The sequence below is a fragment of the Camelus bactrianus genome, chromosome 9 (assembly GCF_048773025.1).
Source record: "Camelus bactrianus isolate YW-2024 breed Bactrian camel chromosome 9, ASM4877302v1, whole genome shotgun sequence".
NCBI classification, from domain to species: domain Eukaryota; kingdom Metazoa; phylum Chordata; class Mammalia; order Artiodactyla; family Camelidae; genus Camelus; species Camelus bactrianus.
The window spans coordinates 53,848,684-53,872,003 of NC_133547.1; the positions used below are offsets into that span (position 1 = coordinate 53,848,684).

Below are 23,320 nucleotides of genomic sequence, written 5' to 3' on the forward strand. Positions count from 1 at the left end.
AAGATGATCACGTTCTTATCTTGGAAACCTGTAAATTTGTTAGTTTACATGGAGAGGGGACTCCGGAGATCTAAGTGAGCTAAGGTTCTTGAGAAGGGGAGGGTATACTGAATTATGCAGGTGGGCCCAATGGAATCACAAAGGTCCTAAAAAGACAGAAAAGTCAGACAGGAGGAGCAGAGGTAGAGAGATTTAAAGGTCCTGGGGTGGTGGCTTTGAAGATGGAAGAAGAGAGCCATGGGCCAAGGAATACAAGAAACCTCTAGAAACTAAAACAGACTGTCCTCCCTAGAGCCTCCAGAAGGAACCTACCCTGCCAACACCTTGATTTCCATCCAGTGAAACCCATCCCAGCCTTTTACTCTCCAGAGCAGCAAGAGAATACATTCATGTTGTATAAGCCACCAGGTTTGCATTCATTTGTTACAGCAGCCAACAGGAAACTAATACAGATGGTCAGGACTGGCCTCTTGGAGAAGCTTTCACACTGAGAGCTAAGGGATGAGAAGGCAGCTATATCGAGGGGGAAGAGGACCGCGGCAGGAGAGGAAACAGCATATGCAAAGCCTGGGGATAGGGAAGAGCTTGACCAGTTCTGAGAACAGGAAGATCATAGCGGCTGGAACACTACATACACTGTTCAGCCTTAAGTTTTAGAGAATTTAAAGTACGTTACATATTCAATGCAACCCAACTTTGGGGGAAACAAAGCACTCTTTAATGATTTCTGCGATTTTAAACTCATCGAGGACTAGGACCAAAGCTCATCCATACATTAATGATAACTAGCAAAAGAATTCCACCAAGTGCAATCTTCCCCAGTAATTCCAATTTAGATGCCTATTTAAGTTCCTCACGTGCAGCTCAGATTTTCTGGATATGTCTTTCCTCATATATTCTGTCCTGCTGTACCTAGTGGTGTATTCGTACGCCTGACCTGTAACAGACAGACATGGATAAACATGCCTGGGGTTTTCTGGCTTGAAAATAGACTCCCTGATTCTATACATTATCCCCCTATGACCTGTTCTCCCAAGTCACCCTAGAAATAATTAAAATAGTTTCATTGCATAAAACAGGAAAGTGGCACACCCCGGGGTGAGCATCTGTTCACTGGTACTACTTGTCTGATCAGAAGCTTTGTGGGGGTGGGGTGGGGGATGGGAAATGGGGGAGACAGGACTAGTGATTTTTTCCCCATGAAGTTACCCAGATATCAAATGAGCTGGAGGTTACTAATTATGCCAATTGCTTCATGCTGGGAAGAAAATATTTTGGGGGGAGCTGTCCCCCACAACACTTCAGCTGCTGAGCAAGCAAAGAATAGTATGAATAAACTCAGGGGGCACAAGAAGTCTGGGGCTTCCTTTTAAATCAGTTCCTAGAAGGCGAGAAACCAGTATATCATAGCGAGACAATCATTTATAATGGGACCATTATAAGGAGCCAAGGTATAAAAATTGCCCATGAAACAGCCTTATAAGCAGATTCAGCACGTGGCTGATTAACCTCCCCATCCCACTGGGTGCTGGACGGCTCCGGGGAGCGGTAATGAGATGTAGAAGTCATCCTCCTTGAGGTCACAAGTTTAAAGCTGGTCCTGTTAGAAGGGGCCTAATTGCTACTCCAGAGCACATGGCCGCCTGGTGGGCTTGGACACATAGGGACCAGGGTTCGAGTCCTGGCAATGCCCCTGAACCAGCTGTGGGATGTGTGTGCTGGTCATAAATCCTCCTGTAGCCAAGGTTTGCGGTTTTAGTTTTGTTTTGTTGATAAATATGAGTACGCTTCGCACATGGTAAGCATGTGATAAGTGGGAATCCTTTTCTTTTCTAGGAGTCCATGTTTTCTTTTTACTTCTTAGGCATGAAAAGGGCAAGAAGTAACCCTGTTCACATCCCTGAGTTGCAGCACGGGTGGATCTTGGATCTGGACAGCAGTACAGATCTTTCCTGCCATTTCAGGCCAACAGAGACAAGGCTCTTATCTTGTCTAATTTGGATTACCCGAGGCAGGGACAATTGCAGTGCCAACATTTACTGAGAGCTTACTAAGTGCCAGGCAGTTTTAAGTGTTTCACTTCCATAAACTAACTTAATTCTTGCAGAATCCCCATGCAGAAGGTACTAGTAATAGCAGGAGTACAAGCAATGGCAGATACCAGTAACACCATTACTACGATTAGCAATAACCCCAGGGTTTCACACCTAGTAAGACGAAGGGCGGAACTTGAACCCAGACAGTAGGATTCTAGAATGTGGTTAACTATTAAACTACATCCCCACTCCAAAGTACTGGGCAGAGTAAATGAGATGTTTTCCCTGCCCCTATGATGAATGTACCTTATGCCCTCAAGTCCTCACTGATGCATCCTGACGTGGGACTGGTCTCCACCCAAGAAAAAGAAATAGTGGTCCAAATGGGAACCAGCCTTCGGCCTGCAGCTGGCTTAGCTGGCAGAAGCCGTGGCAAGAATGTAGGGACGTAGGGTCCCCACCAATCTCATCCATCGGGCAGGTCCTGGGGGCGGGAACATCACAGAAACAAATGGGGTGAGAACTGTTGGCTTGGATGGCCTTGAATTTGACCTGGTGCACACAGATGGTGATCAAGAAAGTCAACAGATCCCCTGGAAGCTGGAATGGAAGCAGGGAGCCCAGGGAGGAAGCACCGACAAGAAGGACTGGGAGCAAAAACAAGGCCACACAAAGAGATAAAAAGAGGAACCTGGAGATTGAAACCCTGGGTTCAAATCCCACTTCAGACTTCCTCCTTACCCACCACCCTGCCAGCCTCCTCTCCCCTAGGCCTCCACCCTACTGCCCCCTCCACACCCTGTTGTCCTGACAACAATGGATGCTGGAGAAGAGATATTCACAAATATCCCTTGGTTATAAATTCCAATTCGAGTATATACAGAAGTGTCATATATTTAATTTATTTATTTCTGTTAAATGGAGAGAAAGTGCAAATTATCTGGGGGGGGGGGGTCCTCCTACAATTTAACACAGCACTGAAGTGTAAACTCGCCAATAAACCGGTGGTTGTTTTTCTTCTCCCCACCACCCTCCACCTTCCAAGGACCTAAGGCTCTTGATGAAAAGGGTGGAATAATCCTTTCTTCAGTGTCTGCGGTCAAGATCTATTTGGTAACCCACTCCTCTAATACCGCCTGTGCAGAGACATAATTTCGGCTCCCCGTTAATTTGAGTATTGAACTGAAATTCTGCAGCTGCTTTCTGCCAAGCCTGAGAGCAGAAATTAATTTCAATGACCCAGGCGAGTGGAGGGGAGCTCTGTCAGGTAATTAGTCTTCGTCTTTTGCTACTCAGGGTCTATCACTGTGCTAATCCATACATAAACCCAGGCATTCCCCGAGTCACTCGCAATCTGCGGGGCCATTTAACTACCTCTTGGTTGGGTTCGCGAGCGCAGGGGCCTCTGCGGGGAGACGGATGAAGGCGCCCTTTCATGTTCCCCTTCCTTCCACCCATTTAGGGCCTGCAGAATTAATGCCGCTGATTTACATGCTCTCTTCCTGTTTGATCGGGTCTGCCGTTGATTAAGTGGAGCTGGGGGTGGGAGGGGGAGCGGGGGAGGGGCCCCCTCCTGCAGCTCCTGACTTGCCAGTTTATTAATGAAAGAGGCACCAGTATTGATAGCCCTGACACTACAAGTGCAGCAATTAAAGGGTATGTCCTTCCAGGCTTCTAATTAAAAAGGAGCCTTCTTCTGCCCGGGATGGGTCCCACTGTCATATTTGCATTCGATTCTGCCTTGAGTTGGGGGCTCCCCTGCCCTTTTCCTTTAGGAAAATCTCCTGCAGGGGCAAAATAAACACAGGTTCCAAAAGCTTTGTTCTCAATGGCGGTGATTCTGAAATCCAAGGAAAAGAATGGTTTGGGGAGAAGGTACCCAGACCACCTCCCTCCGTTCCTCCATCCCTCTCCCAAACATTTCTCTTGGCTTCATGTTTTTTCATGCTTTTAACCCTGAAGGACTGTGGGGGGGGAGAGGGGGAGGAGCATGGAAACGAATCAAATAGTAGCTGTGATAATTTTCTGAGTCTTTACTAAAGGACTTTACATCCACTAGCATCGTTCACCCTGACAGCAATTCTGGGGGGTGGGTTTCAGGGGTTCCATTTCACAGATGAGAAAACTAATGCTCAGTTTGGAGACAATCAGCAGCTGGTGGTTCTTTCTGATTCAAAATGCTTCTTCATTCCTCTCCAGGCATCAAATCCCCCCATGCCTATGGGGCCAGGCAGGCAGCACCAAAGGTGAAGCAGATGAATTGAAAGTGAGGTATCTGGGGTCCCTGAGCCCATCCAAAAGGGCAGCCCCAGCTCACCCCGTGCCTTCCCGCCAGTTCTGCAGGCCAGAAAGCCAGCCCAGAGCGGTGGCCTTCAGTCATGTCTGACATCACAGAAGTCAGAAATCTGGAATTTTCAGTGAACTACCCCTTAAATGGTGGCAACTCGTTTGTTAATGAAGCGCATATTTGCAACTTCAGACACACTCTACCTGCCTCCTGAGAATCCTTAAGAAGCATTTTTTTCTCAGTACTTTGTATATTTTTTTTATCCTGAACCCCTCATGTAAATGAAAATCGCCTACCTTTGCCACTTCGCTCTCCTGTCTGGGTGGTCACATGCTCAGAAACTGCCCTGGCATGATGCTACTAACAAACTGTGGCTCCCAAATGCCTTTCTCCCAGTCCCTCCACAGCTGACACCAGATCTGACATTTTTCAGCAGATCTCACCCCTCACCCAGGCCAGCTGCAGAGAAACCAAGCCTGTACACCTGGAGTATGTGTGTGTGTGTGGGGGGGGGGGGGTGCTACCCAACCCCACCTCTCCTGCCCAGTCATCTTGAAGCACCCTCGGTTTACTCCCAGGTCAGTAATAAAGAGACTATGTTGACCTCGGACTCTTATTTTTTTCCTCTCCTTCTGTGCTTCAGTTTTCTCATCTGCAAAATGGGAGGATAATTCTGTCCTCACCAGTCTCTTGCAAAGTGCCTGTGAGATAACGGACGGGGAAGTCTGAGCACAAGGCCCGTCTCCTTGTAAGGAGACCCACCAGGCTTGACCACAAGCACAAGTACATTGCCCAGTTTGAGCTCCGAGTCAGCCAAACTACATAGGCTCTTCCCCTGGTCCGAACAGAACAATGACAACAAAGTGCTGGATGGCAAGCCAGTCTTGAAGCCTCGGTTTTTCTATGTCTAAAGCAGGCTTTATATACCTCCCTCACAGGACAGCTTGAAGATTATGTCCCCAAAGCAGTCTGACACTTAGTAGGTCTGCAGAAGACCCAGCTCCACAACCATCTCCCCAGAGGTATTCATTTTCTGGCTGCGGACTCATACCGCTCAGGTTTTATTCTTCAAAGTTCTTTATTCATGGTTAAGAATAAATCTTGAAAATGACCAGAAAAAAAAAAAAAACCCTGAATCTTCACAGGAGCTACAACTGTGAAATCTCCTAATCATTCCTCATTTTACTGTGAATTCCTAGAAATGACAACATCCCCTCCCAAACGAGGGAAAGAGAGAGAGAAATGGACTTGAAAAATAGCAAAGCTCTGATGTATTTTATTGGAATCAAAAGGGCTCTATCCTGCCTCTGAACCCCCTCCCGTCCCCTCCAGCCCACTGCTGGGGGCACCAAGGAGAAGTTAGAAGCATTAGTCTGGTGTCAAGAAGCAACGCCGTCCACAGTCTATGAGAGTCAATTGCAATTAACAGGGCCATTCAGAAAAGGACCAGACAAAGGGAACACAGCTAGATTTCATCAGAACCCAAGGCATTTTCAGATGCCGTTTGCACAGGAAGAAAATGATGGTGGAGGAAGAGCTGGTTGGGGAAGGTAAGCTGGATCAAGACAAAAGGGAAAAACAGGGGGTGAGAGGAAGGAGGCAACTGAGCAGAGGGGTTTAAGCGCAGAAAGGCAGACTCCTGAGCCCGGCCCTTGGGTTCAGATTCGCCCCTGCCCCTGGGTACTTACATCGCTCACTCACTCACCCCTCCAAGCCTTATCTGTAAAATGGGAGGAATAACAGTACCTTCCTGTTTTTTCAGACTGTCATGTTAAACAAGGTTTGCCAAGTGCAGAGAGTAGTGCCCGACATGGGGCAGTTCTTCTAAGAGAGGAGCTTGGCTTGGTGGGCAAAGGAGGCATGAACATCCAGGAGAGAAGCCAGCGTCCCAGGGCTGGGACTAATACCGCACAGAGACAGGCGACCAGGGAGAAAGCGACTCCCTGCCCACCTGGTGGAAGTTCAGGAACGCTGACTCCAACCGCAGAAGGCCCCTGGCAGTTCCCGCAGGCTGGGCGGTGGGGACACACACACTGGAGCAGGCCTATGGCTACATTCTGATACCCCCCACCCACAAAGTGCTTACATTTCTTTTCAAACGCAAGGGGGCTTGGGCACCTACTAGGTGCTTAGCTCTGCACCATTTACCAAGGGACACTCAGAAAACAACCCCTCCAGGCCCCTCTACTTTGCTTCTTTGTTCTGAGAATAATGTCAGGGCCTAAGATAGCGCCAGGCAGTAGAAAGTTCCAGAGACCTGACTTCAAATGCCAGGTGGCCCACTTACGAGTCACATGACCATGGACCAGCTGCTTGGACCCGTAAAAGTCTCACCTGTAAGGCAGGGCAGGAACACCCATCATCACAGGGCTATGACGGAGGAGACAGGAGATGTGAGAGGTGTTCAGCGCGTGCTGTTGACGTTTTCCGTCATCCCGGGTTCCCTGATGCGCCAGACGGACAGGCGCTGGTAAGCCTAAACCTTCAGCCTGTCTCAAACGGGCACATGCCCCTACATAGAATGGGGCAGACGAGGGAAACAAGCCTCCCCAGCGCCCCCAGCCAGATGAGGGATCCTCCCCAACACACAGGCCCTCACACTGGTCTGAGCAATTCTGTAAATGATGGAGCACACGCCGGCACCACAGCAAAGTTATCTGAAGAAGCAGCTGAATTCAGTGCAGGTTGGATACTTCTGGGTCCTCTCTAGAAATGAACAGAGGACTCCAAGGAAGGACGGGCCTCCTTTCTCTTTGCACTTTCCTAGCTAAGCTGCCTACTTTTGTTTATGCACCTTTATAATTCAGCCCTTATCTTTCAATTCTTGTAGAATTCTAGACACTTAGTGAGGAGAACAGAAATCAGTGGTAGAGTGCCTGCTTAGCATGCACTGGGTCCTGGGTTCAGTCCGCAGTACCTCCATCAATAAATAAATGAACCAAATTACCTTCCTCCCCTAAAAAAATAGAATAAAATAAAATAAATGATACAGGCATATTAAAAAAAAAAAAAACCAGAATCTTGAGGCTAAAAAAAGATCCATCAATTTAGATTTTTTTTAAAGTTTTTATGGAGTGAGAAAACAGGGTGTTGTGATGAGTAAGCAAAGGGACTGAGGATGGTGGGGGAGGGGAAGAGTCACTTGATTTTCCATCAGGAAAAAAATAATAATACACAGCAAAACTTCATTAAGTCAGTGTAGGTTTATTCAAAAGAGCTTATCATTTGCAGCAACTATTCCCAAATCAACTGGATGCCTCTCTTGTAATCTTCTTTAATGCTGAATGTCTGATAATTAAATATATTAATAGAGAGGCCTGACTTGACTTATTCGAAGGCCTGAGGTATTTTGAACTGATGTCTCCAAGGGTCTGGCAGAGCACTCAGCACATAGTAGGTATTCAATGACCCTTAGTTTCCTTTCCTGGCATCTTGTAATAGCGAAGCTTTAATCTGGTTTATAACATGTTCAGTCCTTATCAATAACTACATGTTTCCATTTTAATACACTACCTTTTATTAAACTGAAGTCACAAACTTAATAGCAAGGGCCTGTCCAAAGCACTTTAATCACTACTGGAGTGCAGATGTCTCTCCTAGGAAAACAGGGGCAACGCTCGGTTGCAAGGATGGGGAACGTCCATCCACCTTTGTGTTGGCAGAATGAGTTACGGGATTGTATTATCAGTGCAATTAGGCCGGGCTCCCTCCGCACTTCCACAGCAGACCTCTTGGCTCTGTACAATAAGCAGCACTTCCCTCTGTGACCTGGTTTCCAAAGAGGCCACTACTGATGCCTGCATGGAAAGGCCGACCTCGGAGTTCTGTGTGTGTCTGTCACTCATAGATTTTCCCAGCATGGACGCCAAGGTCAAGGGCAAACCGAGACCTAGAGCTTTCTGGGATGATGGTGATGCCAACAATGACGATGAAGATGATGATGTTGATGATACTGACGGTGATGGTGTGAATGATGCGGACGTGCTAAGTACGGACCATTTAGTGGGTCGGTGACAGTGTGAGGGCTGTACTAGCATTATCAGCATTTAATCCTCTCAACAACTCATTGAGGAAGAGACTGTCAATACCTTTTTGATTTTGTAGATCAAGAAACTGAGGTTTAGAGAGGATGACCAACTTGCTCAAGGCCCACAGAAAGTATCATAGCCAGGATATGGACACTGGTGTGCGACTTCTAATTCTGCAGATCACATGACACTAATGCCATGTCTTAGTCTGCCTGGCTGTTACAAGAAAATGCCCCAGACTGGGAAGCTTAAGCAGCAGATGCTCATTTCTCACAGTTCTGGAGGCTGGGAAGTCCAAGGCCAAGGTCCTGGCAGCTGTGGTATTTGGTAAAAGCTCTTTTCTAGGCTTGGAGATGAAGGCCTCAGGCTGTGTCCTCTCTTGGACCTTTCTCAGGGCATACAGGTGGAGAGAGAGAGGGATCTCTGCCTTTCTTCTTCTTCTAAAGGCATTAATCCCATGATAAGGGTCCCACTCTCGGTACCTAATCTAAACCTTATTACCTCCCAAAGGCCCTACCTCCACATACTATCACATTGAGGATTAGGGCTTCAACATATGAATTCTGGGAGGACACAAACATTCAGTTCATAACAATCTGTTTCAAATAATTCTGTCTCTCCTCTTACCTGGTCAAGGAACTGTGTTAGAAAGCCTGACCTCCCTCTCAGAGGAGACGTCCCTTCATCAGGATCCAAGTAAGTGTGGCCAAGATCCAAGTTCACCTACCATCCTTCCTCGGACCTCCGGGGTAATGGACTAAGGGATGCAGGCATCCATTCAACAGGCAAAACACTTGAGACGTAGACTGAAAGGGGTTCATACACCTAACGCTAGCCCAGCGCCAGATCCCTGTAAACCCGAGTCAGACAACATTCAGCTGCAGATACTGTGGAGAAAGGGCATGGCTTTGTCACCAGACACACTTAGACAGGAAGTCTAACGACACTGGGCAAGGCCTCCTCTGTGTACGGTGGGGAAAGATGCCTCAGGGATGCCGCCAGGATCCGCTGAAGAATCTCAAGCAACGTCACAGCACTGAGTCTGGCACAAGCTTTTGTACAGACTAGTTTCTTTACAGGGTCTCTCCTGCTCTGAGCCCTTTTTCCTCCTCCTTGCTCATAAATTCAGCACCTACCCCAATTCCACCTACACATGTGCAAACACACACACACACTCCAGCCAAACACGGAACCTCTGACCCACTGGCTCTCAGCCTTGTTCCTGCTGTATGACGTTTACCTAATGCTCCTAAGTCCCTAGACTTTCCGCTGGCTCTTCGAGTCAAAGACTCCTGGAGCGTGAATGAGTAAGTGAAAGAGAGACTGTAACATCAGCCAAATATATAAAAAGCAGAAGCCCATCATTTCAAAATGTGGGTATTTCCACATCCATTTGTAACAAAACACTTGCTGTACACTAAACCAGTAGCTAGCACTCAGGTGACAACAATTTATGGTGTTCCAATCCCCTGGGCACTTGGATTTTCAAGTAAAGCTCTCAATGAGTCTAAAGAATGAGTTGCTCTCACAGTAGAGATGTTCTTCCAAATGTAAAAATGGTCTAAGGTCCTGAAGAATATGGCTGGGTCCCCAACTCATGTCTGCTCTGGGTGGAGCACTGTTAGGTACAGTGAAACACAGGGTGCAATCCCCATGGCTAGCTGTCAGCTGGGCTGGGGTGCCTCTTTGGGTCCTCCTAGGAGGTCAGACTACTGAAAGGACAAACGGCCCTTTGGACAGCGGCACTGGAATTGTTCTCAGCAATGAGAAACCTGGTTGGGGGTGGGGGAGAAAAAAAAAACCAACTCTGCAGGACAGCCCTTCCCCGGCTCCACGAGCTGACCTACATGTGAATGGAAAGCGAAACAGGTCCCAACCCCATCTCAATGCTCTCGGGAGCACAGTCTGGGCTGCAGCGCACGCCCCATGACCTGCCGAGTTCTCTTTATGAATCATACATAAAGTAGAGAAGAAAAGAGTCCTGCCAGCTCAACTGTGCACTTCACAGCAAAGCATAAAAGCACACGGGAGGCAGTAGAAGTTGCTTTCTGGAGAAGCGGCCTTGCAGCAATCTGTTTATGAAAAGCAGGGGACCTTTGTAGTGGCATCGCTCAAGCCAGAGGCCTGTCTGTGTGCTTGTCAGAAACCTGCACAATGAAAGAGAGGAAGCCGGTGGCACCGTGTGTGTTCTGGAGAACACAGGAAGGACCTAACCGAAGTCCCGGACTAGCGGTTCTGCGCGAAATGCAAAGTCACCGGAGCTGCCCTGCAGTCAGCAAGGCTGGAGGCGGGCCCATGGGAGGCACGGGAGCTATGGGAGCTCTCAAAAACCTCCATGTCCTCACTGTAAAACGAGGATGACAAACGTTGGCTCTCACTCCACGCAGCCTCTTCCTTCCCTTAGACTCAGGGTGATTAGGCCAAAGAATGGCCAAATGAGTAAGTGGGTATCTTAGGCCATTCCAGCTGCTGTAACAAAATACCACAGGCTGGCTTATGAACAACAGAAGTGTATCTCTCACGGTTCTGGAGGCTGGAAAGTCCAACATCAAGGTCCAAGGATGGATGCATACCAGGGAGGGTCCTCTTCCTAGTTCGTAGCCAGTGCCGTCTCACTGAGTGAGTCCCCACACAGTGGAAGGGGCTAGGGAGCTCCCTGGAGTCTGTCTGCTTTAAAGGGCACTAACCCCATTTGAGAAAGCTCTGCCTTCATGAATGAAGCATCTCTCAAAGGCCCCCATCTCCTAGAACCATCATCTTTGGGGGTTAGGATTTCAACATTTGAACTGAGTGGGAAACATTCATTCAGAGCATAGTCATGGGGGAAGAGAGGGTGTTTTGGTGGTGTGCTGGGGCATCACAGAGGTTACATCAAAGCCACCTTCGCTCTCCCCCATCCTTTCCCGATCTCCTCCAATCTACTCCCACCAAAACCAAACAAACGAAAAAGCCCCATCTGCGGCATAAGGAGTGGAAGAATCTAAAGGAAAGGACTTAAGGGTAGAGGTAGCCAACTGCTCAGTAATGACTGCTAATCCTCAGAGCACGCTAACCTACTATGTGCTGGGCACTATGCGACATGCCTTAGTGAATGGTATCATTTAGTCCTCACTTCTCTCCAAAAAGTCATAGTAAGAAGAAACAGGTATTAACCCTACCAGACAAAGAATTAAATACAGCTTAGAAAGATAAAGTAACTTTGCAAGTTGCTGAAGTGATGATCCTGGTGAGCCCCTAAAGAATCAGAAAGAGGTTATTAGCTAAAGCAGGAGGGGGAGACTATTCCAGGCAGTCAACAGCCTGTGCAAAGGCCCTGGGACAGATTGTTGAGGTTGGATGAAAGCAGCCTGCAGGGACTGGCAAGACCATTACAGGGTCTGATGAGGATTTCAGTTTTTATCCCAAGTGATATGGACAACCAGTGAGGGACTTAAGCAGGGAAGGGGTGAACAGGGTGTTGACAAGACTAGATTTCAATTCTAGAGAAATGATGCTAGCTCCTGCCTCAAGAAGGGACGTTGAGAGAAATAAGAGGTGAGGCAACGTGTCAGGTACAAATCCTACTGACACCAAAAGGCTGATCTAATGGCACTAACTCACAGATTCAGAACTCATCCCACGCTGCTACCAAGTGCACGGCAGGAAGGCAAAGGCAGACCAAACTCATCAGTGTTTTCCATACCCCATCCCTTATGGAGGGAAAAAAAAAAAAGGCTCAAGTGAAAAAGTCTTCTTGTTTTGCGAGAATCTTTTAAATGGCACAAGAATCCCAAAGGGAAAAGGCCAACATGGGAAAGCAAGCAGCCAAGCCCTTTGAAAAGTTTTAATTTTGTTTTAACTTTGCTAAATCTACTTACATTCACATTTTGAAATATGTATGCACGATAAAACACTGCAGTTATGGTCTATTGGGTTAAAAATTCACTTTTTGGAACGGGTTCAAGGGAATACTTATACAAAAGACCTCAGGATGGAAGAGTAATTCTGCAGATAAAATAGAAATAGCAACATCCCTGAATATGCCCCTTGTAAGATAAATGCACAACGGGGAGGGGTCTGGAACCACTGCTAATGGGAGGCTCGAAACAGCCGGCCGCTTAATCCCTCATGAAACCTGCTGGGAGGGAAGTGCCTGGCTAGTCCTCAGCATCAATATTCATACTTTTCCAAGGGTCTCTCCTTTCCCTTTCACGACTCAGCTGAAACCAAGAAATTAACCCCCAGTTTAAGACAGTGCAATTCCATTCTAGCACGCCACCCACAAAGCATGGGACGACCATGGGGTTTATTTTGCAAAGTTCTAGACAAAGAGAGCTTAAAAAAAAAAAAAAGAAAGAAAGAAAGCTGGAATAAATCCACCAACAAGCATTTCTGTGCTGCTTCTGTGTAATTACCCTTGCATGGGGAGGAATACAAAAAAGGAAGAACCTCTGGTTCTCGACTTTAAGAAGGTGGCAATCCTGTTAGGGCTTCTTGGCTCCGGGGATGTATCAGAAACACCTTGGGAGGTGGACAGAAGTAAGGACCCCCGACACCCACAATGCCAGCCAACTCTTGGGCCAAGGAGCCACATCAGCCTGCTTGGGAATCTGCATTTTAAACACAGGGGTTTCTGGTGGGGGCTGGGATTCAGAACCACGGAACTGAAAAGGAAACACGAGCACCACAGGCAAGAGGGAGAGGCCTCCGAGCCCAGCCAGCCACATCACCCGCTCAGAGCGGCCCCTCGGCGGCAGCCGTGACACACAGGCGGGCTTCCAGCCTTGGCCTTTAGGTTTCCAGCAAAGGGCACAACCCCTCTGTGTGGAAGTTCATGCCATGACAGCCAGCCATCTACTGCCCTTCAAAGAGCTTTCCAAAAGCTGCTGCTTCCAGCATCCTCCTCAGGTGCAAAACATTCCAGTCTGTCCTTAGTACGCTTAACGGGGGACGCGCCAGACAGACACCAAGATGGCACACAGCGTGACCAATGCCAGGGCCATAGGATGCTGGCCTTCAAACGTTATATGCTTATTAAAGCTGCCGAGAAATCACGATATACTCTGTGCCACACCTTTAGTTGTCCAACCCTTTCGAAAATGACATCAAATTAACAAAGACTCCATTTAGGATGTTGCTCAGGGGTCTCCCCTTTCCCTATCAAAGCTTCAGAAATCACGCGTTTAACTATCTGTTTCAGGATTTTCATAGGGATTTGTTTTTTCTTGTCCCTGTCAACACTTCTTTCCTCCCCCTCGACCCCACCTTCATTCTTCTTCTTCTGAGTCCAGTTCTCTTTCTTCTTTTTCTCTCCTTTTCTCTCAGATTTTACTAAGGTTTCCAATTTCTCACTGGTGACTCTTTTTGGGTATCCTGAGCCATTACCCCAAGACTTCCAGGGGAAGAGAATGCTAGGGTTTGAAGGGGCGCTGGAGCCCAGCCAAGGCAAACCCCTCATCATGAAGGTGATGAAACCAAGGCCCCAGTCAACCCGAGAGGCCCAAGGTGGGGACGGAGTCAGGAGGATGGCTCAGGACTCCTCTCTGGCTGAGCAGTTTTGGCAGCCTGCTTGGTTTGGAACTCGGAGACGTAGCTGTGTGGCCAGGCAAGGTCTCAAGTTCATCTGCTGGAGCAGGGATGGTAGCAAAAACACTAAATAAGGGAATGGCCTGTAAGGTCCCTGAAATACAGATAGTGACACGTGCAATAGGAGAGAACTCCCCCGCCTCCTTACCGCTTCAGCGTGACTTTCATAAAGGAGGACACGATGCCACTGTGACACCAGAGATCACAGCAGCGAGCCGCCCTTCGCAGATGTGTGTGGGACGGGAGGAGGCGCAAAACAGACAAAAGAGGAAATGAAGACAAAAACAAAAATAAAAACACAACCCACCAATGATGGCAGTGTGCCAAAAACGACAGAGGAGCCAACTCAAAGAGCCCCTGATGTCGAACCTGGAACAACTGGAACAACACAATAAACAACGCAGGACTGGATGGAACCCAAAGTATAAAATAAATATCCATGAGTCCACACCGATGGCTGAATAAATCAATCAATAAAGGGGGATAAGAGGCAAATCTCCCATGTGGAAGAACTCTAAATACTTTAGGTAGATACTCTGCCCACAAGGAGTGAGAACATAAATCCCCACTCCTTGAGTCTGGGCTGCACACAGCAACTTCCCTCCACAAGGAACAATCTGGAATGGAGCGGAGAAGAGTAACTGCCGAGTGGAGAAATCTGACAACTCCATGCTCAGCCAGGTGAGGAGGTGACAGTCATGCTGATGGTACAAGCCCAGGATAAGATGTGATGAGGATGGCACTGTCCCTCTGTGGTCTTCCCCTCTGCAAGCCCATAATCCCAGCCTAATCATGAGAACAAATGAGACAAATTCCAGCACTGGGGCATCCCACATACTCCCTGAGCAGTCCGCCTCTAAACTCTCCAGGTCATCAGAAACAAGGAAAGGCTGCCCAGAGGAGCCCAAGGAGGCACCATGGCTGAATGTAATGCGTTATCCTGGAGCAGATCCGGGAAGGTCAGCAGATAAGAACTAAGGAAACGTGAACCAATTATGGACTTCAGTTAATAGTAACATGTCAATATTGGTTCTTTAATTGTAATAAATATACCAAACAAAAAACATCAGACGTTACTGACAGGGGCAGCTGGGTGTGGGTTATATGGGAACTCTGTACCACTGTCTCAATTTTTGTGCCAGTCTAAAACTGATTAAAAACATAAAGTTCATTTAAAAATAAAAGTGGGTTGGGGTTGCTCGAGGAGGGAGTTTTGGGGTCCCAGTTACCCATGAAGGGGGCATACAAGCCCCCAGGGATTCCTCTCCTGCTGGGAGGGGTACAGCTAGGAGGGGGCCATCGAGGGGCCCAGAGCTGGGATCCTGGTTAACCCAGCCTAAGGGTGGGACGGCAGCTGACCTCATAAAGCTGAGCTGTCACTGGCTCCACCAGCATGAGGGGTGATGTTCTCCAGCAATGCTGAGGAGCTTGGGTGTGGAAGCCAACACTTTCTACACCACTCGGGATCTGCGATGTATAACTGGCAAAAAATGCAAAGTGGCGGGGTCGGGAGGATTCCTAGAATGTCAGCAAGAACACTTCCTCCCCAAAACAGGCTTTTGTTCTAGTGGTAGAGGAAGAACTCTGGGCAGGATGGGCCACTGATCAGGCTTTGCATGGGGCCACGATGTTTTCCCCTTTTAGATTCAATGATGGAAACAGCTCCATGAACCTGCCCTAGAGGTGAGTGCCATCTTTCATAAGCGTGCCAGCAGTCACAATTGTGTTCGTACGATCCTGCTCCTTTAGGCAAACAAATTCAGGCCAGAAATTGTATGGGGAAGAACATTTTTCTCGTTTGCCATTGTGTCTTTCTGCAATAAATAATTTCCAGTCTCGGTGCTAGAGAATTTCAAATGATAGACATATTATGTTCATGAAAGACAACTTCAAGAAAAATCTTTCTGCAATAAAAGTGAGGGTTTTTTCCCCCTGTCTTGGCATCCTGGCTTGCCATAGAAATGAGTGATTTTCTGAATTTCTGCCAAGTTAGATGGTTCAGCATGCTATTAGATTAGTCTGTTTATACAGAAACAGCCAAAAATAGGAAACACACAGAAGCTATTAAAGATATTGTCCTGTGAGGGAAAGATTTGAATGGTTGTCTTACTGCAAAAGGGAAATAAGATATGAGTCAGTATTAATGTGATAAAGAAGTTAATGCGTTCTAAAGCAGACTGTTGGTTTCTTCATCTTGTTTCAGAGGTGACAATAAAAGGAACATACAGACAATTATTTAGGGTTGGGTAAGCATGCAGGGTAGCAAGGATTTGCACAGTCCAATGGGGCCTGACAGTCAGACATGCATCCCTCTTAAAGAAAAAAAATGCTGGGGCATCCAGGGAGTTTTCAAGGGGATGGACGATTCCAGAAAAAAAAAAAAAAAAAAAAAAAGGCATTAAATAAATATATAAATAAAACAAGGTTTGAGATATTCAAAAGCGAAATTCCATTTCACTTCTGCCCTTGGATTGCTCTGTAAACTAATGGAAATCATATGACCTCTCAGGTCAATGTGATTCAAGACGGAGGACTCATATTGAGTTCCACCTGAGAGATGCTGTGGCTTCTTCCTTTCCTCGTCTATAAAGCAGATGGTGTGACTGAAACCTTGAAGTCACCTCGTTTCTCCCAAGTCATGAGATGACCTATGGAGGAAAGGCTGGGCCTCTTCTGCACCATATGTGTACATCCTGGCCACAGGAGGTACTCCTGGCCACATTTTACGATGGACATGTGACTGTAAGTGCGAGCGTGTCTAAATGCTCATACAAAGCCTGGTACTATATGTCATCTTCCTCTTAATGCATAGTCGAAAGTCATGAAGAAGCAAGGTGTTCTTACAAAAATACATATTTCTTACGGGGTCATCATCTTCCTGGCTGTCTTTAGAGGCCTGGTAAGGAACTTAGAACTTGCTGTGCGGCAGACTAGCAAACAAAGGTGAGGTCTCCGCCATCTGGAATGTATTCGTTTTCAATTGCTGTGTAACAAATTACCACAAATTCAGGGGCTGAAAACAACATATATTTTTAATAGCACAGGTTCCATGGGTTGACAGTGTGGGCATGGCTTGCTGGGCTGGGTTCCCAACTTCAGGGTCTCAGGAGGCTGAAATGTGGGGACCAGCTGGGCTGTGGTCTCATCAGAGACTTGGCTGGGGAAGTTCAATCACCTTCAAGCTCCCTCAGACTGTTGGCAGAGATAACTTCCTTGAGGTTGTAGGACCGAGGCCTGCGTTTTCTTGCTGGCTACTCTGGGCCACTCTCAGGTCCTAGAAGCCACCGCAACTTCTTTGCTACATGGCCCTCTCCATAAGCCCTCTCACGATACGGCAGCTTATTTCTTCAAAGCTAACAATGGAGAGTCTCCCTGACTTGCAGCTCTCTTTTAACAGCTTTTCACCTGATCGAGTCAGGCCCACTCAGGATTTTCTCTCTTCTAATCAACTTAAAATCAACAACTTTGGGATCTTAAATGTAACTTTGAAAGCCCTTCACTTTGCCATGTAATGGAGCCTAACCAAAGGAGTGACATCCCATCATTATTTCCATATTCTTTTGGAAATAAGTCACAAGCTCTGTCTATACTCAAGGGGAGTGAACCACACCAGGGCATGGACACCAGAGGGTGGGAAATCGCTGGGCCCACCTAGCATCCACCTGCCAAACAGAGGAAGAAAACACAGTGGTTCACTCCTAAAGAAAGAACTTACTTCATTTATGAGCATGAGCGTAGAATCCTGGTGCACAGGGGGCGGGGGTGGGGGGAAGAGAATGGAGAGTAAAAAGGTAAAACATCCTATTTCTTGCAAGTAACCATATTTTTCCAAGGTTTTCCTAGAACTGCCGGCTTCTCAGATATTATGAATTAAAATACAGGTGTGCTTAAAATGTACCGTTCAACTCCAGCAGCTGGCACACTTGGGTAACTGAAACCCTCCCTCAACTGGTGCAGCAATGAACTTGTACCTCCAGGAGCACAAAGCATCAAGAAAAGCCAAAGCATGTTCAAGAGCAGACCTGTGTCTACATGTCTGAGAGATCGGAACAACACAAGGTTCAAGGAGGACAATGATGATCGAATGTACTACGCTGGCCAATAAAAGCCAAGTCTGGGGCCCCCAGATGTGAGGAAAGTGTGTGGATAGAAGGAGAAACAAAGCTGTAAAAAGGAAAGCACAGAAAGGCCAAGAGGGAAAGAGAAATCGGTCAGAGAGAGAGATGGAAGGGGTGAGGGGGAGGAGATGGAAGGAGAAGAGGCAGACAGGGAAGCAGATTTGGTACAAGGAGGAACCGGGTGGTGGGGAGGATGGGTGGGGGTGGGGCATGAGCCAATGCAGCTACTAGTTAACTGGAAAGCTCAGTTAACCAGAATGGCATGTCAGTTCAAGTAAAATCCCAGTGAGCTTGGCAGCCCTATTCTGGCCATTAACTTTAATGTTTTTCAGAGCCCCAGCATTTTCACAGGTGTGCGTTAAAACCATCTGGTTTCTGTGCTCTACCCTGCCTATTAAAACCCAGCATCTTCAAAGATAAATTGTGGACCAAGGGGGGAACGAGAGGAGAGATGGGAGGCAAGAGGCTTTATGTACCACATGCTTTCTCTTCACCAGAAGGAGCCTTTGAGCAACCTTTGAATGGGATTATTTTATTTTAAAATTGAGATGTAAAAAAAAAAAAATCTGGTGAGATGCTTTAATATACAGAACCACAACCTGGGCAAATAAATTGCTTCAAAACAAAATCTCAACCAAATAAAGGCAGTGTGTGGTGACCCAGACCTGATAAATGAATGAAGAAATAAACTGAGGAGGAAATCTATCCAAAAATATGTCTTTACAGTCGAGATATTTATAAATTTGACACACTTACAAGAAGATCTCACTAAAGATTATTTCTATGCAAATATGCATTCTGCCAACCTGAGTGTGCAAAAAAAAAAAAAAAAAACCCTAAATATATTTCTTGAGAATCAATTCTTGTGCAGGACAAGTGCATCAAGAAGCAGGGAGCACAGTGATAAATATTAAAATGTTGTGCCACATACAAACTTGTTGGGGGACAACAGACCTAGATACAGCTGGCAGGGGACAAGAGACTGCCCAGTGGCTGTTTCAGTCCAGACAGCACACTTGGCAAAAGCACCCGTGCCACTGATGCAGCTACCCTCTCTCTTTCCAGGGGCAAAGCTTGAGCCTTGAAAGTCTCAAGCTCCCTGGTTCCTTCTAGTTGACACAGAAAGTGCTACCTAAGTCTGTGTGCAGCGAACTTGGAAAACACTGAGTGCCCTGACTGATGGGAGGCGCTACCCAGGGAGTCCAAATCCAGGTAATCAACAGGTTCTTAGTGGAAAGCCCTGGGCCAGTCTCCTTCAGCACCTTCATAGCCATCTCTCCTAAACACCAATTTAAAATCCCCTGTTGTTTCCTGGTTACACCAGTTCCTTTGATTTCATATGCCAGAAAGCAAAAGGTGTAATATCCTTTATTATTTATCCGTTTTACTAGGAGCTAGTAAGTGTACCATCCTGATCAGCTGTGTATCTAACACTGTCCGAGGTATTCCACACTCCTGATTAACCAGAGATGGTCTCCCCCCGCCCCACTTTTGACCGAAGGGAAAAGTGAGCTGAGAGGTTAATCTGCCTTTTCAGTGGCCCGTGGTCAATGAGGCGCAGAGCTGGGTCTAAAGGAGCCCAGACAAAGGTAAGGCATATGGCTTTTCGACTGTAACCATCGCCTCCCTTTGCTTTTATATTTCCAAGCTGTATGCAACTGCGGTTAGAAACTTCGCAGCAGCGGGGGCTGGAAGGGGACACAAGAGGGCTGCTGGGGACGTGGAATCATCCCGTCCGTTAATGTGGGTGCAGTTACACACGTGTGAGTGTGTGCAAAACGGCTGAGGTACACATACAGAGTCGAGTGTCCGTCGTTTGCTGCTTTTATTATACTGAGATAAAAACCTGAGGAACTTTGTCCTGCAATGACAGTAGGCTAGATTAAGGTCTCTGTGCACACAGAATCTTGGAGGACTGCAGATTGCTCTAACTCCGGGCTTCTAACTTGGGGAAGACCCTTGCTGGGCACATCCCAGGCCAGTGAAAAGCTGGTGGGCTGTGTTCAGTCACAGAACATGTGTCACAGGGAACTGACTCCAGGCTTTCTTCTCTCTCTCTCAGCTCTGTCTTCGGCGAGACGAGGGCGGTGGAGGGAGGGGGGCACTCTCATGAGTCATTACGCACATCACAAGGATTAAAGCAATTCCGGCTTTGTCCCCTGCACTGAACTCTGATTCTGTTCCAGAATCAGAGTTAGGGGCTGACCTGTGTTCCCTCTGAAGTTCACATGTTGCAGTCCGAAGCCTTAGTATCTCAGAATGTTACTGTATTTGGAGACAGGACCTCTAGAGAGGTAATTAAGCTTAAATGAGGTCATCAGGGTGGGCCCTAATCCAATGGGCATCCTTATAAGAAAAGAAGATTAGGACACAGAAAACACAAGGGAAGACCCCGTGAGGACACTGGAGGGAGATGGCCAGCTATAAGCCAAGGAGAGAGGCCTCTGGAGACACTAACCTTGCCAACACCTCCATCTCGGACTTCCAGCCTCCAGAACTGCGAGAAACTAAGCTTCTGTTGTTTGAGCCGCCCAGTCTGTGGTCCTTCGTTATGGCCGCCCAGGGAAATGGGTCCAAGCTCCAGAAGGAGACCAGGGTCAGTGCTTCCCCTTTGAGACGGAGCGTCCCTGAGCAAGATGTGTGACGTCAGGAATACAGGGACTCCAGTCCCTGCCCTGCGCGGTGGCCTTGGACCAGCCGTTTCCTGCTTGTATCACCAGCAAAGTGAGGGTAGTCACAACCCTACAGGCTTGTCCTGAAACTTTAATCAGAGGATGCATGAGCGGTGCTGCACACTTCGTCTGCCTCACAGTGGGGGCTCAATGAACATGTGGTTAATGTTGTTAATATTGTTGATACGATGATAATAAAATGAAGATTTAAAAACTCCTTTCTGACTCACCGTTTGTCACAACGATATGCACTGGGCAAATGAAAAGGTGCTACACAAAGTTCGATTCACGTTTTGATTGACAGAAATGTCGAAATACAGCAAGGTGGCTTCATCCCACCATTCAAACAAGCAGTTCCCGAGTTCCTGGGATTCGCGGGGCACTGTGATGACGGGCGGATGGATTCGAAGCTCAAGATGGTACAGAGGCACCCAGGCGTGCACAGGGATGTCCTGGAATCGGGCAGGATGGGGCGTGACCCACGGCAGAGGTGCGCACGCTATTGGAGCACGACACATGGGCAGGGGACTATTTTCCAGCTTGCGGACTGGGGACACATCTTGGGGGTTCCCATCTGCCCACCTCAGAGCAGACAGGGCACAAAGGCAGAGAAAACGAAGGGGCCTCTTCGCGTGGCTGCTCACGTGTGCCACCTGTGTTCACGCCGAGTCACTGCACTATGTGAATGAACACAAGGATTCTGGGCAGTAATTGGGCCAATCAGCAAACCTACCCGGAGTCTGCCCCCTTTTTTAAAATTAAATTGACCAGTCAACGCACAGAATAGAACAAAATGGTCAGACTATTTCTCTGGCAGTGTACACCTTAAAAAGGTCTGGCAAGGCTGCCGGATCAAAACACAAGAGCCTTTTTGCCTCTTCTTAGATGGTGTCTCCCTGATCTTAAATCTGTCCCTTGTTAAAACAAATATTAAATAGCATCCTACTTGATTACATAATCAAAAAATTGTGTGTGTGTGTGTGTGCATACGCACACACGCACGCATGGGCACGCGCACAATCGGAGAACTACGGTTACCTATACCTTGCCCTGAGGCCACGGAGACCCATGAGATCTTAGCTGAGAGAATTCTAATTGGTGGGGGGGCTACATAACATTATTTTCTTGATGACTCTACTGACTTCCCAAGACAGCATTTTTTCCCTCCCTCCCTCCATTTTTGAGGCTACTACGCACCAGCTCCCAGGATACGGAGTAAAGAGCAAAGACAGCCCGTGACCCAAAGGATGTGGGGTCTGCAGCGGAGCCTGGGGCTTGGGGTCTCCCCTTAGCACCTTCTAGAGTGGCTGTTTCCTATCAAACACAAGGCATGGGATGCAAGAACTGCAGAGGCCATATCATTTCCCATAATATCATAACTTAGCCCACAATCTTCCAAAACTGGTGGGAATCCCAATATTTAAAAGTAAATACAAATCTAAAACCTATGAAAATTACACAATCAGAATCACACAAGAGAGTCCTGCAACTCAGAACACAGTCCCTATTTCTGAATTGTCAGTGTCTTCCCTTCCAGCAAGATTAGGATGGAACCTTTTGCAACCCCCAGCCCAGAGCAAGGGATTAGTAAACATGTGTTGACTGATTAAACCAAGCATGCATGGCAAAGAGCTATGGAAAAGAAAAAGCTACAAACACATTTAAAAGACAATGATGTCAGTGTGTCTAGGGTGTACAGGAGAGACTTCAACGCAGAGCCTGTGGCTGGAACCTCAGCCCCGGCCGACCCAGCCTCAGCAACAAGGAGGGGGAGTCTGTGGGACTGGACTCAGATGGAGGTCCTTCAACTGCCATGCACTCTGTCCCCTTTGACATAGAGACCCCCGTGCACTGTCGCTACAGGTGCCGGGTCAGCTCCCCCAGTTCAGCTGCAGGGATGATGTAGAAGTAAGCCCAGCAGAACATACAGACATAAATAGGGTGGTTCTGCGCTGGCCCAGAGGGCCTGCCGTCTCCACCCCAGCCAGGGTACAGGGCATGCCTCAGGGCCCCAGCCTGAAAGGCAGCCATCTAGACTCAAAGCAACAGGTGAGTTAAAGGCAATAAACATGATTTTACCAAAAACAAAACCAGCACACATGTACAGAAACCATCTCTTCTGCTCCATTCTTCAGTGTACCTACCCACAGTGTCAACGCTGGAAAGGATCCGACGAAACCCAAAGGGTTCTGAACACAGGAAGTTCTTTCAATAACCACGTGGTAGCAAAAGCTGTCTAGAGCCTGCTTGTAAGTCATTTATCTGACTGAGTGTGAATGTCTATTCATTTTGATGCAGAGATAGTAATGTGCTTAATTACAAAGTGCTGCCCCCAGGGGTCGAGAGCCAGACAGCAACTATTTTAGGCTTTGTGAGCACGTGGTCTCTGACCACTCAGCTTGCCACTGGAGCTGAAAGCAGCCGTGGACAACATCTAAACAGACAGATGTAGTTGTGTACCGATAAAACTTTAGAAAAACAAGCCTCAGAACAGATTTGGTTGTGGGCTTTAAGTTTGCCAACCGGCGTGATGCACAGAATCTGCAGCATTATCACCTTCCTCAGTTTTGAAAAATACTGTAACACATCTGGCCCCAAGTGTTTCAGACAAGGG

General features: G+C 47.5%; 1 protein-coding gene across 4 annotated transcripts in view; it reads right to left on the minus strand.

The window, feature by feature from the left end:
- WWOX (WW domain containing oxidoreductase) overlaps positions 1-23,320 on the minus strand; it is a 902,472-nt gene that overhangs the window by 472,294 nt on the left and 406,858 nt on the right. The window lies entirely within an intron of this gene.